At 45.2% G+C, this 12,656-nt stretch overlaps 1 protein-coding gene across 3 annotated transcripts in view; it reads right to left on the bottom strand.

The window, feature by feature from the left end:
• GRIN2A (glutamate ionotropic receptor NMDA type subunit 2A) overlaps window positions 1-12,656 on the bottom strand; it is a 536,750-nt gene that overhangs the window by 132,000 nt on the left and 392,094 nt on the right. The gene's annotated exons all lie outside the window — the stretch shown is intronic.

The raw sequence follows: 12,656 nt of genomic DNA, 5'->3' as shown, positions 1-12,656 counted from the left end.
TTCAGTGGACAGGAACCACCCAGCGTAGCTGAGAACTTCATGGCAGTACTCGTCAGAGTTTGATGAGGGCTTATCATTAATACATTTTTCGACTGACTTCCATAACTAAATGTGAACAATTCTCCCAGTTTTCCCAGCACTAAGGGCTTTCCTGGGGCATGGAACATTCAGTATTAAACCCTCCAAAGCACATCTAACTGAAATGCTTCAAATCCACTTCTTAGCAAACACATCCACTCAAACAAATATTAGGTGAGTACCGGGTATATGCCAGCAACATGCAGGCGATCAGACGGTAAATAAAAAACTTGGGATCCTTTCTTCAAAGTCACTTAGAGTTTAGGGAGAAATACTTATTATCAGGATGTAATTACAACAATATAAATAACGGTAATCTATTTGCAGCTGAAGCCCCTGATACTGTAGGAACATTAGCAGGAAGTCCTAACCTTTCAGAATACTGCTTAGACTCCCATTAGTCCATTTCTACTTGTTTGTTCGTTTTGTTTTCAGGGAAAACACCAAGTTGAGTTCTCAGGAGGAAGCACAGAGTCTCATGTTTTCTAGGACAGGGCAGGTAAAATCCACGAGTGAAATGGGCCAGGTGCAAGATTACCTATGGACAGCAGGGAAAATCCTAGCGAGAGGCATTTGAGTTCATTTAAAAATAATACTTTACATGAAATAAGCCACATCTGCAGACCCTTCATTTGAACTTTGTTCTAATTTCAAACTTAAGAATATTCATGTTCCTGGGGCGCCTGGGAGGCTCAGTCGGTTAAGCGTCCGACTTCGGCTCAGGTCATGATCTCACGGTCCGTGAGTTCGAGCCCCGCGTCGGGCTCTCTGCTGACAGCTCAGAGCCTGGAGCCTGTTTCAGATTCTGTGTCTCCCTCTCTCTCTGGCCCTCCCCTGTTCATGCTCTGTCTCTGTCTCAAAAATAAATAAACATTTAAAAAAAAAAGTATATTCATGTTCCTTCCCCTAGCAAAACCCAGGCTTCCTTCTATGCTGGTACGGTTCACAGGATCACATCCCTCCTACGGTGGCTTACTGACATGCAGTGAGTCCTCTCCTTTGGAAAAGTCCTCCTTTCTATATACCTGAACATTTATTCTTCCTTTGGACACAGAAAACAGATCTGGTGGGAGAGAGGGTGTGGCTTCCCAAACTCGAGCCACCAGATTCTCCTTCTAAGGAATTTGAAGCGTGATATGTGACTGGGTGCCTGGGTGGTTCAGTCCCTTAAGCGTCCAACTTTGGCTCAGGTCAAGATCTCACGGCTCATGGGTTTGAGCCCTGTGTCAGGCTTTATGCAGACAGAGCCCAGGAATGGTCCCATCTGGCACAAGGTAACAGTAACTTTCCTCCATCAATGACTATGCCTCACCTTCTGACCTTTCCAAACCTGGGCTGCTCAACTTCGACTTCAAAGTCCCATTATTCCTTCTTTGTTACCTCCTTTTGTTTAAATTAAGTCGTTCAGAGTTTATTTCCCTCGCTTACCACCTGAATACTTTCAACAGTACTCACTTTGCTCCTGGCTGACGGGTATAACTTCTTACCTGGCAGATTCCCTGTATATCATCCCCCCACACTCACATCAAGTCCACCTGCCACATAAATGTTCCGAAACCTCACTTCCGATTATGTAAAATTCTGTTCAAAAGCTTAAAGTGGGTCCCTATTGTCCAGAAATAAAATCCACACTCCTTGGCCAAATTTAACTTCCAACCTTGCTTCCTAAAACTATTCCTCACATATCCTGCATTGGAGCAAACCCAAACAACTCACCATGTCCTTGTGATTTCCCACTCTCTGGCTTTTGCTCCTATACACTGGGAAAGCAGTCAGAGCTGTTGATTCAGGCTACTACTCATCTCCTTGGAACTTCCCCTACCTGGCCAACAGGAGGATCTCAGACCAAGGTGATGGGTTTCAGGGGTGGGTACGTGACTCAGGCTCATCCCATCAGATTCCTTCTCTGGGACCACTTGCAGGTAGAGGGGATAAACTGTGTCTCTTAAGGAGAAATGGTCACAAAAGTATGTGAATCTCACACCAATTTCAGATAATGCTTTTCCGCATCTCATGGTGGGAAATGAACCATCTCAGGCAGAAACATAAAAGAGAGAGAGAGAGAGAGAGAGAGAGAGAGATCCGAAGACGTCATTTGAATCCGAATCTAGATACGACGATGACAAACACACCTCATCCACTGTAGGTGAATGGCCCGAGAAATCTTTCTGTTGTTATTTTTGTTTTTTGTGGGTTTTTTTTTTGGGGGGGGGGGTTTGCTAAAGTCAATGAGAGTTGGTTTTCTATCACTTAAAATCACAAAAGTCCCAACTGATACACAAAGATTTTTATCCCCTCAGTAGTCCCAGGTTCAGACCCTCTACAGGTGAGTTCACCTCTTCCCCAGAGGCTCACTGAGCTTCCAGCCTCCATTCCAGCCTTGGAACTGCCACGGCTTCCTCTGCACCCCCCTCTCTACCCTGTGATTCGAGTTTTTCACACACACACACCATGTCCTTTGCTGGAGGCTAAACTCCTGGGGAACAGAGAGACCGCGTCTGAACTGTCTCCACACGCCCCGCACCCTGGGCACAGCGTCCAGCATATGGCAGGGGATCGGTGACCATTCGCTGAATGAACAGGAGATTTTCATCTGGCCAGTGCTGGAGTCCTCGGCAGCGTGGAGAATGCCCCGTTGTGCTGGACGGCACCTCAGAACCATCAGGACAGAGTTAAATATGTCTTGGCCTAAATAGCAGTCGAAATGCCACCCGGTCTCGTAATGAAACTTGACAGCTCTGTGTAAATTCAGCAATAAGAATGTCTCACATCCCGCCACGGATTTCTGGTGTGGAAATGTGTCCCCCAGAAGACTCCACTTTGCAATCCCAGCCAGTGCCCTGATATCCTATCTTCGCCCAAAATTGCTAAGCCACTTCCTTTGGTGGGGAAGAAAATGATGTATTTTCCTGCCAAGGAGCAAAGAAGAAATGTTAGATCAAGGAGGATTTGGCGGCTTTTTGTGTGTGTGTAAATTATAGAAAGAATATAGCTTGTTTCTCCTTCTTGTAGATTTCTTCTATTTGTTTTCCAAATAGTTAAGGGTTAATTTTTGAACTACAGGGAAATAATTGTGGGGAGAATAGAATGAAGGGGGGGAGAAGGACAAAGAGGAGTAAAAGGACCCAAGAAGGAAGAGAAGTTACGGAGAAGGAAAAGCCAGGGAAAGGGAGAGAAAGACAGACACGGCAGTGTAGGGGGGAAGCGCGGAAAAAGGAGGAGCTATGTCTTCTAACACTCAAATAACAAAACAAAATGGAGTGTGAAGCCGAGCGGGGCCCTTCAGGAAAGCTGGAAAGTGCTATGTGGGAGGAGATCCTCGCGTCAGTGGCACGAGAGGGTGAGAGAGTGGCAGGATGGAGTGAGGCCAGAGCTGGCTGAGGACAAGCAGGAAGGGGAGCGGCAAGAGGAGGTCCCACGCTGTGGTTTGGCCCCAAGCCCTCCCTGGTGACATTGGAAAAGTAGGTCAGTTTCAGAACTGGCTGGGGGATGAATGGTCGGCCAGGAACAAGTGACAAGAAGCAAGAACGCTGAGTGAGAGGCTGACTTAGGCACGGGACCTGGGGATAAGGTGCTTCCCTAGTGAAAAAGGAAGAAGAAAATTCAACTCTAGACAATAGTGTCCAACTGACGTCTCCCCAAGGATGGAAATGTCATATATCTGTGATGCCTGGGATGGTGGCCACTCGTCACCTGTGGGTCTTGCACACTTGACATGTGAACGGTATGACTGAGGAAATGACTTTTAAATCTTACTTCATTCTAATGAATTTAGATCTAAATAGCCACATAGGGCTAGTGGCCGCCATATTGGACAGCTTAAATCTAGGAAAAGGAGCTATGTAGATCACATTCAGGAAGGAACCAATTGCCAAGTGGAACCGAAAGGTTGTTTTCCCAAATGACATCAGTGTATATGAGATGGTACACAGACAGGTGCATTTATTTAGATGGCGCATGGGTTACCTTTAGTTTTAGAATTAAATTTGCTTTATTTAGTGCATATTTAAAAATGGAACTAGCATACCAAACCCATTATTTTATAGACTTCATTATCTACGAAGAAACTATGGTGAAATTTTCTATCTCCAAAAAAGTGAATCAATGTAAATAAAAAGTACTATGTGAAAAATATTACAGAGGACTTACAGAGATGATAAAAAGTACTGAACATATTTCATGTAAGTGGAATCATAGATATGTGGTCTTTTGTGTCTGGCTTCTTTCACTTAGCATCATGTCCTCAAGGTTCATCCACGTAGGAGCATGTATGAGTGTTCCATTCCTTCAGGGCTAAATAATATTCCACTGCATGGGTGGATATACATTAAGCTTATCCATTCATCTATTGGCAGACATTTGGGTTGTTTATGTCATTAGGTTATTGTGAATAGTGCTGCTATAAACATTTGTGTACAAATTTTTGTTTGAATGCCTGTTTTTAATTCTTTGGGGTATATAACTTTTGGGGTAATGAAAAAGATAGCAAAACTAGGTATCTCTTGAAACGAGTACCTGGAACTAGATAGCCGTGATGGTTGAACCACATTAGGAATGTACTTACTGCCAGTGAATTGTACAGTTTGAAACGGTGAAAATGGAAAGTTTCATTTTATATGTATTTTCCCACAGTGAAAAAAAAATTTTTTAAAGCAATGAAAGCAGTATGTAGATGGCTGAAAAGAGACTGAGCCAATTTGAGTTGATAGAATAGTTGTCTAAATTGGGATATGAGGTTTATCAGAGATCCAAGTTTTTTAGAGTCAACATTCTACCCAAGAGTCATTTCTACAATATCACTGACAGAAAGGTGAGCCTGGACACCAAAAGCACAAGCAACAGAAGCAAAAATAAACCAGTGGGACCACATGAAACTAAAATGCTTCTGCACATAAAAAGGAAAAAAAAAAGAATCAACAAAATGAAGAGGCAGCCTACAGAATGGGAGAAAAGTCTTTGCAAGCCATATAGCAGGTAAGGGATTAATACCCAGAGCATAAGAAACTCACGCAACTCAGGAGCAAAAATATTAATAATCCAACTTAAAAATGGGAAAAGAAGTAGAATTTGTTCATTTTTCTCAAGAAGACATACAAATGGCTAACAGGCTCATGGAAAGATCCCAACAACCCTTGTCGTCAGGGAAACATGAATCCAAACCGTGATGAGATATCCCCTCACACCTGTCAGAATGGCTGCTACCAAAAAGACAAGAGGTAAGTGTTGTCAAGGATGTGGGGACAAGGGAACCCTGGTGCACGGCTGATGGAAATGTAATTGGTACAACTATCCCACTTCTGGGGACAGATCGGAAGGAAATAGAGACTCTCAGAGAGATCCCACAGCCCCAGGTTCCCTGCAGCATTATTTACAACAGCCAAGACATGGAAACGTCAGTGCCCATCTACAGATGAATGGATAAAGAAGGTCACACACACACACACACACACAAATATTATTGAGCCACAAAAAAGAATAAAATCCTTCCGTCTGTGACAACATAGATACGCTTTGAGGGCATCATGCTAAGTGAAGTAAGTCAGAAAAATTCAAATGCCATATGGTCTCACCTACATATGGAATCTAGAAAACCAAACCAACCAACCCTATAAAGACAGAGAACAGATCGGTAGTTACCAGAGGCAGGGGGTAGAGGGTAAGAGGTAGCAGAATGGGTGAAGGGATCAAAGGTACAGAGTTCCAGTTATAAAGCCAGTAAGTCCTGGGGACTTACTTACGCTGTAGCATGGTGACGAGTTAACAACACCATATTCCATGTTGGAAAGTTGCTAAGAGAACAAATCTCCAAAGTTCTCACCACAAGGAGAAAAAAAATTGTAACTGTGTAACAGATTAACTAAACTGACTGTGATCATTTCCCAATATATAGATAAATATCAAATCATTCCATTGTATACCTGATTCTAATATAATGGAATATGTTAATTATCCCTCAAGTAAAAATAAATACTTATCTCCGGGGGCAGCTGTCAGTATCTAAGGAGCGGTAGGAGCTATGCTATTCGGCAAAAGTGGATGAGGGAGATTCTGAGGCAGAGAAATTAACGGGCCCACACGGTCTCCACATAAAAGGGTCTTGGGGTGCCCGGGTGGCTCAGTCAGTTAAGCATCCTACTTTGGATCATTACCTGAGCCACGGTTCATGAGTTTGAGCCCACATCGCACTCTGTGATGTCAGCACAGAGCCTGTTCTGGATTGTCTGTCCTCCTCTCTCTCTGCTCTTCCCCCCTTCCTCTCTGTCTCTCTCTCAGAAACAAACACGAAAAGAGGGGGTCTTAAGGTTATTTATCTAAACCAAGGAGCAATCTCGCTCCACACGCTGCAGAACTCCTTCCTGACAGACAGAGGTCCACCCGTTGAGATGTTCCCAGGGTCCGAGGGATACCCCCCCACTTGCGACGACAGTCCGTCTCACTGACAGCTCACAGTGTTTAGCAAAGACCTCCTGTCGCTGGGCCAGGATGATTTCCTTGGAAGCTCACCCTACCGGCTCCAGTTCTCTGTTATCAGCAAAGGACACGTACTCCACTCCTGTTTCCAGATGACAAACCCTTGACCCTCCGAAGACGACTCTCGTGTCACCCCTCAGAGGCTCTTCTGTGGGGCCCTTCAACCCTTCCTTGGACAGATGTATATTAGACATGGAGTGCTGCCTCCCGTTCGAAAAACAAACTTGTCGGTTCTTCTCCCTTTTGTCCAGACAGGCTCCGAAATTTTCAGAACATTTTCAGAATGAGATCTTATCCCAGGGACCTTTTGGTAAAGATTTATTAGGCATTCATTACAAGAAATTACACCATCTTGCATTTCTGGTCAAAGAAGTAATTGAAATGAGCTGCTTCTTATTTTCACCTCTACCGAGGTGAAATTAATAAATTAATAAATGATGGAGAGTTGAGGGTCCAACATGTGCCGGGCACGGTGCTGAATGCTTAACGTGAGTTACTCCATGTTAACAGCCCCGTAGCTAAGCAGCTAACATAACGAAGTGAGAGTGTTCACGTGTTTTGGAAATTGGGGCTTGTATCCAGGAAAGCAGCTCTATCCTATGCTTCATTTGCACTTCACTCATAAAAACACCCTTTGGTAAGAGCTATTTGATGTACAAGGTCCCTTTTTTTTAGCTTTTGGCTTTAAACTAAGAGGTCACGTTTTGCATTCTCTGACTCAATCCTCAAAGGCTCTCAGCCTGCTTAAAATGTAGAAGGCAGATCACATTGATGAGGGCTTGAAGTTGGGGAAAATATTTTTTTCCTCCGTCCCTTCTTTGGGAGGGATACTGCATTTCATCCACAAGGGTGCTTTCTACCTGTTGCTAATTTTCAAAAGAAAAAGGGAAAGAAAGGAAGAAAGAAAAAATACAAAAAGCCATTAGGTGAGGGCATTAAAATCGAGTGTGAGAAAACCATTAGGAACAGAGAGGCTCTTGAGAAGCTGTGACTTAAAGAGAAATAGAAAATCACTCCTGGTCACAAAGATGATGCACTTCCAATATTAACACGAAATCAGAGAGTAATTCCTTCTAGTTGGAGTGGACCTCCCAAGCCATCATTAAAAAACGGCAAATCTTAGTATCTCTCTCCTTGACAGGAACACCTAGAAAGACAATAAAACTTCCAGAACTGCCAGTTTCCACCACGCTGGCGGCCGAACCCGGCAGCTGCAGTCGCAAGAAAGGCCGACCCAACCGGCCCAGCAGGGGCACCATTTGGCAAACGGACCGCCCTGCCACCATACTGCTTTCTATTTCAGACAACAAAATTGTCCAACACGGTCTAATAGAGTTAACTCAACCAGCTGTGTGGCTGACAGGTCCGCACCTGTTTTCAATGTCAGATCCGGCTCCCGAACAGCACGGTCTATTCCGGGCTCTTCTCACCATGCTAAAACACAGTAGAAAATTTCCCGGGGGGCGCGTTCAGGAGCAAGCTCAGTGCCGATGATGGGCTGTGGCACAGAACTTAGGCTTATCAGAGATGTGCAAATGGGTCGGACCCAAAGCGGAGGGAGCCGTCAGGAACCGAACTTGCCGTTAATGCCACGTTAGCTCCCTCACCTGGATGTGAGGGTGGCGCTCAGACCAGGCCCCGGAGATGAAGACACCCAACTGGAAGCTAGCGCTTCGCCCCGCGAAGGCAGCTAAGCAGCACCTCGGCCAACAGCGACATTTCCCACATGCAGGGAGGTGCATATGTTTCCATTTATTTGCATCCTATTGAGTATGCAGAATTCTTAATAAGGCAGGAGGAAGCAGCAGCAGCTGACAGCAAAACCTAGTCAGGAAAATAGGAATCCGCTGGTTAAGAAACACACCAAAACAGGGAAGGCTGGCACCGAGTCGCGATCCTTCATAAGAGCAGCCCCTTCCTCAGGAAGAACGGCAGGGAGCTGATCCAAGTAGAAAATACGCAGGAGTAAGTTTTTCTATGATGGCAGCTTTAGAGTCTGGTTATTTATTGAGGCAATTTCTCCAATGACTTGGTTCTATTTGCCTGTGTGGAAAGAGGATAAGAGCAACCTGTTCCTAAGACTTTGACCTCTTTTTTTTTTTTAATGCTGATTTATTTTTGAGAGAGAGGAAGACACAGTGCAAGCAGGGGAGGGGCAGAGAGAGAGGGAGACATGGAATCTGAAGCAGGTTTCAGGCTCTGAGCTGTCAGCACAGAGCCCGACGCGGGGCTTGGATCCACGAAACATGAGATCGTGACCCGAGGCGAAGTCGGACGCTCAACTGACTGAGCCACCCAGGCGCCCCATTTTTTATTTTTTTTTTACACCAAGAGAAGAAATTCACAACCAGGAATATGGTCGATGCAATGAACAGGTGGGATTCCTATAAAGCAAAGAGCGGGGCATAAATAGAAGCAACATAGGTGGTGATAACAGTACTGTTGTGTAATTAAACTGAAGTCTGAACTTTCCCCGCAACGTTCCGGTTATGTCAACTGGGATAAGTTGTCCCTTTACCTCTCTGAGCCTCAACTTCCTCATCTGTTAAACGGACAGAGCAGCATCTACTTCATGGTGGTGGGATGGGGAGGGAGTTGGTTAATTAGTAGCAAGAACCTAGCACGGTATGCCAGGCACACTCAAGGCTCTCCATAAACGCCAATGGTTGTACGAGTGGGAATTCTGTTAGTTCTTGTTATTAATTGACATCTTGACTCCCCCCTCCTCCCACCCATATTGTTGAGAGAGGAGGGACCACATCAGGCTTCCACTGCTTTGCAACCTGTATCTTGTGGATTCGGAGGCAGAGAGTTCGGTCACTGTCTTTGTGTGGTCTAGATGACATCACATTGCCCCTGTGAACTTCATCACCTCCACATGTTACGTGGGAATATACGCCACGTGACTTACAGAATTGTTGAGGATAAAAGGATCTTTGTATTTGAATCTAACAAGCTCTGAGTAATACTATTGTGACAGTTATTTGACTATGTCTCTGCAGAAGGGGGGCCGGGCAAAATGATGGTCCCGTTAATCATGGATCTTCCCACACGGCGCCAAGCTTCAGGACGTGACTTCTTGGGAAAATCAAAAAGGAAAGTGACTTTAAGGTGCCACCCAACCTTTCAAGGGGTCCAAGAGGTGGAGGGTGGGAGCTTTACCAACACCAGGAACATGCAGCCATTTATTAATCTGGGTCTTCTTGTTCTTTGCTTAGTTTTAGCACTTCCTGTGGGGAACGCAGGTCCTGGAGGAAGCCACCTGATGTCTAAAAGGCCCAATTTTAAGAGCCATGGGGGCAATGTGCCTCCTGCTCTGTGGATTAACAGTGACACCTCATGCCCCAGGGGGAAGCTGGGAGCTGGCCCGAGACATGGCTTTGACTAGGGGTTGGCTCAAGTCAACAAGCATCATTCACCCCAGCTCTCCTTCTGCCATCTTCTGTGTTCCCAACTCTTCAAGGAAGATTCCCCTGCCCCCAGCACATCTTCTATGGAAGGTCTCCAGATACCTCCTCCTGCTGTCACAGCACAGGGATGGGGCGGGTCGGGGGATGTCTGAAAGGAATTCGCATCTGGAGGATGACGTTCTTGATGTGAGGAGACAACTGGAATTACTCTGACAGCCTCTGCTCTGTGGTCTTTTGTGACCATCACTCAACAGTCCCTTGGGTAGAGGCAGTGTGGCCTCATGGTCAGAAAGACCTGAAACTGAGTCTACCCTCATAACATTTATGGTTTTCATTTCCTTATATAGCCTAAAGGCTTTCCCATCTCAGAGACTTTGCACGCTCTGTTCCCTTTGCCTGGAGGGACTGTTTCGGCCTTTCCTCACGTCTGGTTCCTCTTTCACCTTTCAGTTGTGATGTCCCCTCCAGAGAGATGCATTTTCTTCACCCGCTCAAGGGAAGCCTTCCTCCCATCCTTGGAGTTTTCCATCTCGGGGCCCTGTATCCTTCCTTCTCAGCTGATGTAACGAAGTGCCATTATTTTATTTATTCGATCCCCTTCTCATCTTTGTCTAAATTCCCTAGGGGACCGTAATCTCATGAAGGTAGGGACCCTACTCTGGTTTTCCCTCCAGTGTCCCCTGCAAGGCTTGGCAATGAACACGAGATAAGTTCTTCCAACACATGGACGAATGCAATTATGGCTCTTGCTCGCTCATCATATGACCTTGAAAAAGGCCCTTTCCTTTCCTGAACCTCTGTTTTCTTGTGTATAACATGAGGCGACCATCAGCTTATAGACAGAACACTGGATACTATTAGTCTAGAGCAACAATTGTACAGATGCTCACCTTTTGCATTTTGACATTTTTTGAAATAAAGATCATTTTATAATGGCTTGGGTCTTAAGACTCTATAAAATACAGTAATATCTCAGGCAGGGACCAAGGTCTTCTTGGACTTAAAAGAAGTCCTCTGGAAAGCCACGGCGATGTAGCTCCACGTACGTGTTTGTCATTTATGGAGCAAGTAAACAAAAAACGCTGATGCACTCTACTCCCCAATTTCCCCATCACCTCTCCCTCATTTCCTCTCTGAGGACTGTCTCCTCCCCACTTTCTTAGTTAATGAGACTACTTTCCAAAATTTTAAAAAATCCATTTTTCCTTCAAAAGCCCCAGGGAGTCCACATAATGAAACACACTTAATTAAGCCATGCAGAACAATCCTGCCACCTAGGAGGTATTTTTCATTCCATTTCCTTCGGTCTTTCGGAGAATCATATTCGTATCCAAGAACTAACATTCAGAGGCTCACATAGCACGGGCAGGACAAGAAGCTAAGTGCTGTTCATGCCTTACTGAATTCTTACAAACTCCCCACTGTGAGAGGGGACCAGCATCATCTCTCCCTTTTATAGATGACAAAATGAGGTCCAGATGTAGTTAGTTACTTGCTCAAGTTCTCACAGCTAACATGTGGCAGAAAAAGCTAGAATCTGATTCCAGAGACTGTGGATTTATAGGCTGGAATCCTCCAAAGGCTACAAATATATACCAAGCACAAATTATGTCCATCAAGGAGTCTTCTGTCTGGAATTACAGAGCCATAGTTGTCTTGCGTAAAATAATCTCTTAAAAGTATTTATACTATCCCACTGTTGGTTAAATTCAGCTTTACCAAAGGCAACCACATTAATTTAAAGGGTATAATCCATGAATTAGTTAGCATAATGCTACAGATTAGCTGCCAAACATGCATATCCATCAAAATTCTTTTGGTTGCAAGCAGCAGGAAACAAACTTAAACAACTTAAACCACTAAGGGAGTCTGGTGGTTAATATCTGAAAAGATCAGTGATAGGGCAGACTTCAGGTACAGTATGATCATGGCTTTGGTCTGTTCTCCATGCTATGCTTCTCTTAGTTCTGTCTCAGGTGTGAGTCACCTCTAACTGCAGCCTGATTTCTTTCATGGTAGAAAACTGGCAACAGAAATTCCAGGCCTCACAATCTGCACATTTCCTATACATCAAATGGCTACAATCTACGACCCATCAGACCGACTCAGACCCGTGTCTACTCATCAAGCAATCAGCATGGTGAGACGGATGGATGGATTTTTGTTGTTGTTGCTGTTGGCTGTGGCCAAGGGCCTGCCCAGCACACGCTGCACAACGGAAGAAGGGAGGATTGCAATCTGGAGAAGCCAAGTGCCTTACACTCCACACCAAGCTCAGGGGTCCCCGCAGAAGCCTACCCGACTCCCCTCCTAACACTTTCCAACACCTTCCCATAGCACTGGAAACAAAGCTCAACACCTTCACCGTGGCCTCTAAGACCCCCGTCCACCTCTCCAAAGGCATGTTCCACTGACGGACCCATCCTGCTTCTGCTGTTCCGACCTGACTGCTGTGCCTCAAGCCATGCAAGCAACTTCCCAGCTCCAGTCCTTTGCCCGCACTGGCCCCCCATCCAGAACATTCCGGCCCCAGATCTTCATATCACTTTCTTATTCGCTTCATTTGGATACGGGCCTAAATGTCACCTCCCCAACCACTGTATCTGAAACAACACCCTTTCATTCTCTGTCCCCTTATTCTGCCCTATTTCTCTTCCTATCCCATGTCAATACCAACCTGACATTATACGTTTGATC

The sequence above is a fragment of the Felis catus genome, chromosome E3 (assembly GCF_018350175.1).
Source record: "Felis catus isolate Fca126 chromosome E3, F.catus_Fca126_mat1.0, whole genome shotgun sequence".
Lineage (NCBI taxonomy): Eukaryota > Metazoa > Chordata > Mammalia > Carnivora > Felidae > Felis > Felis catus.
Note: the sequence above shows the minus strand (reverse complement) of the source record. Positions and strands in the feature narration are given on the sequence as shown.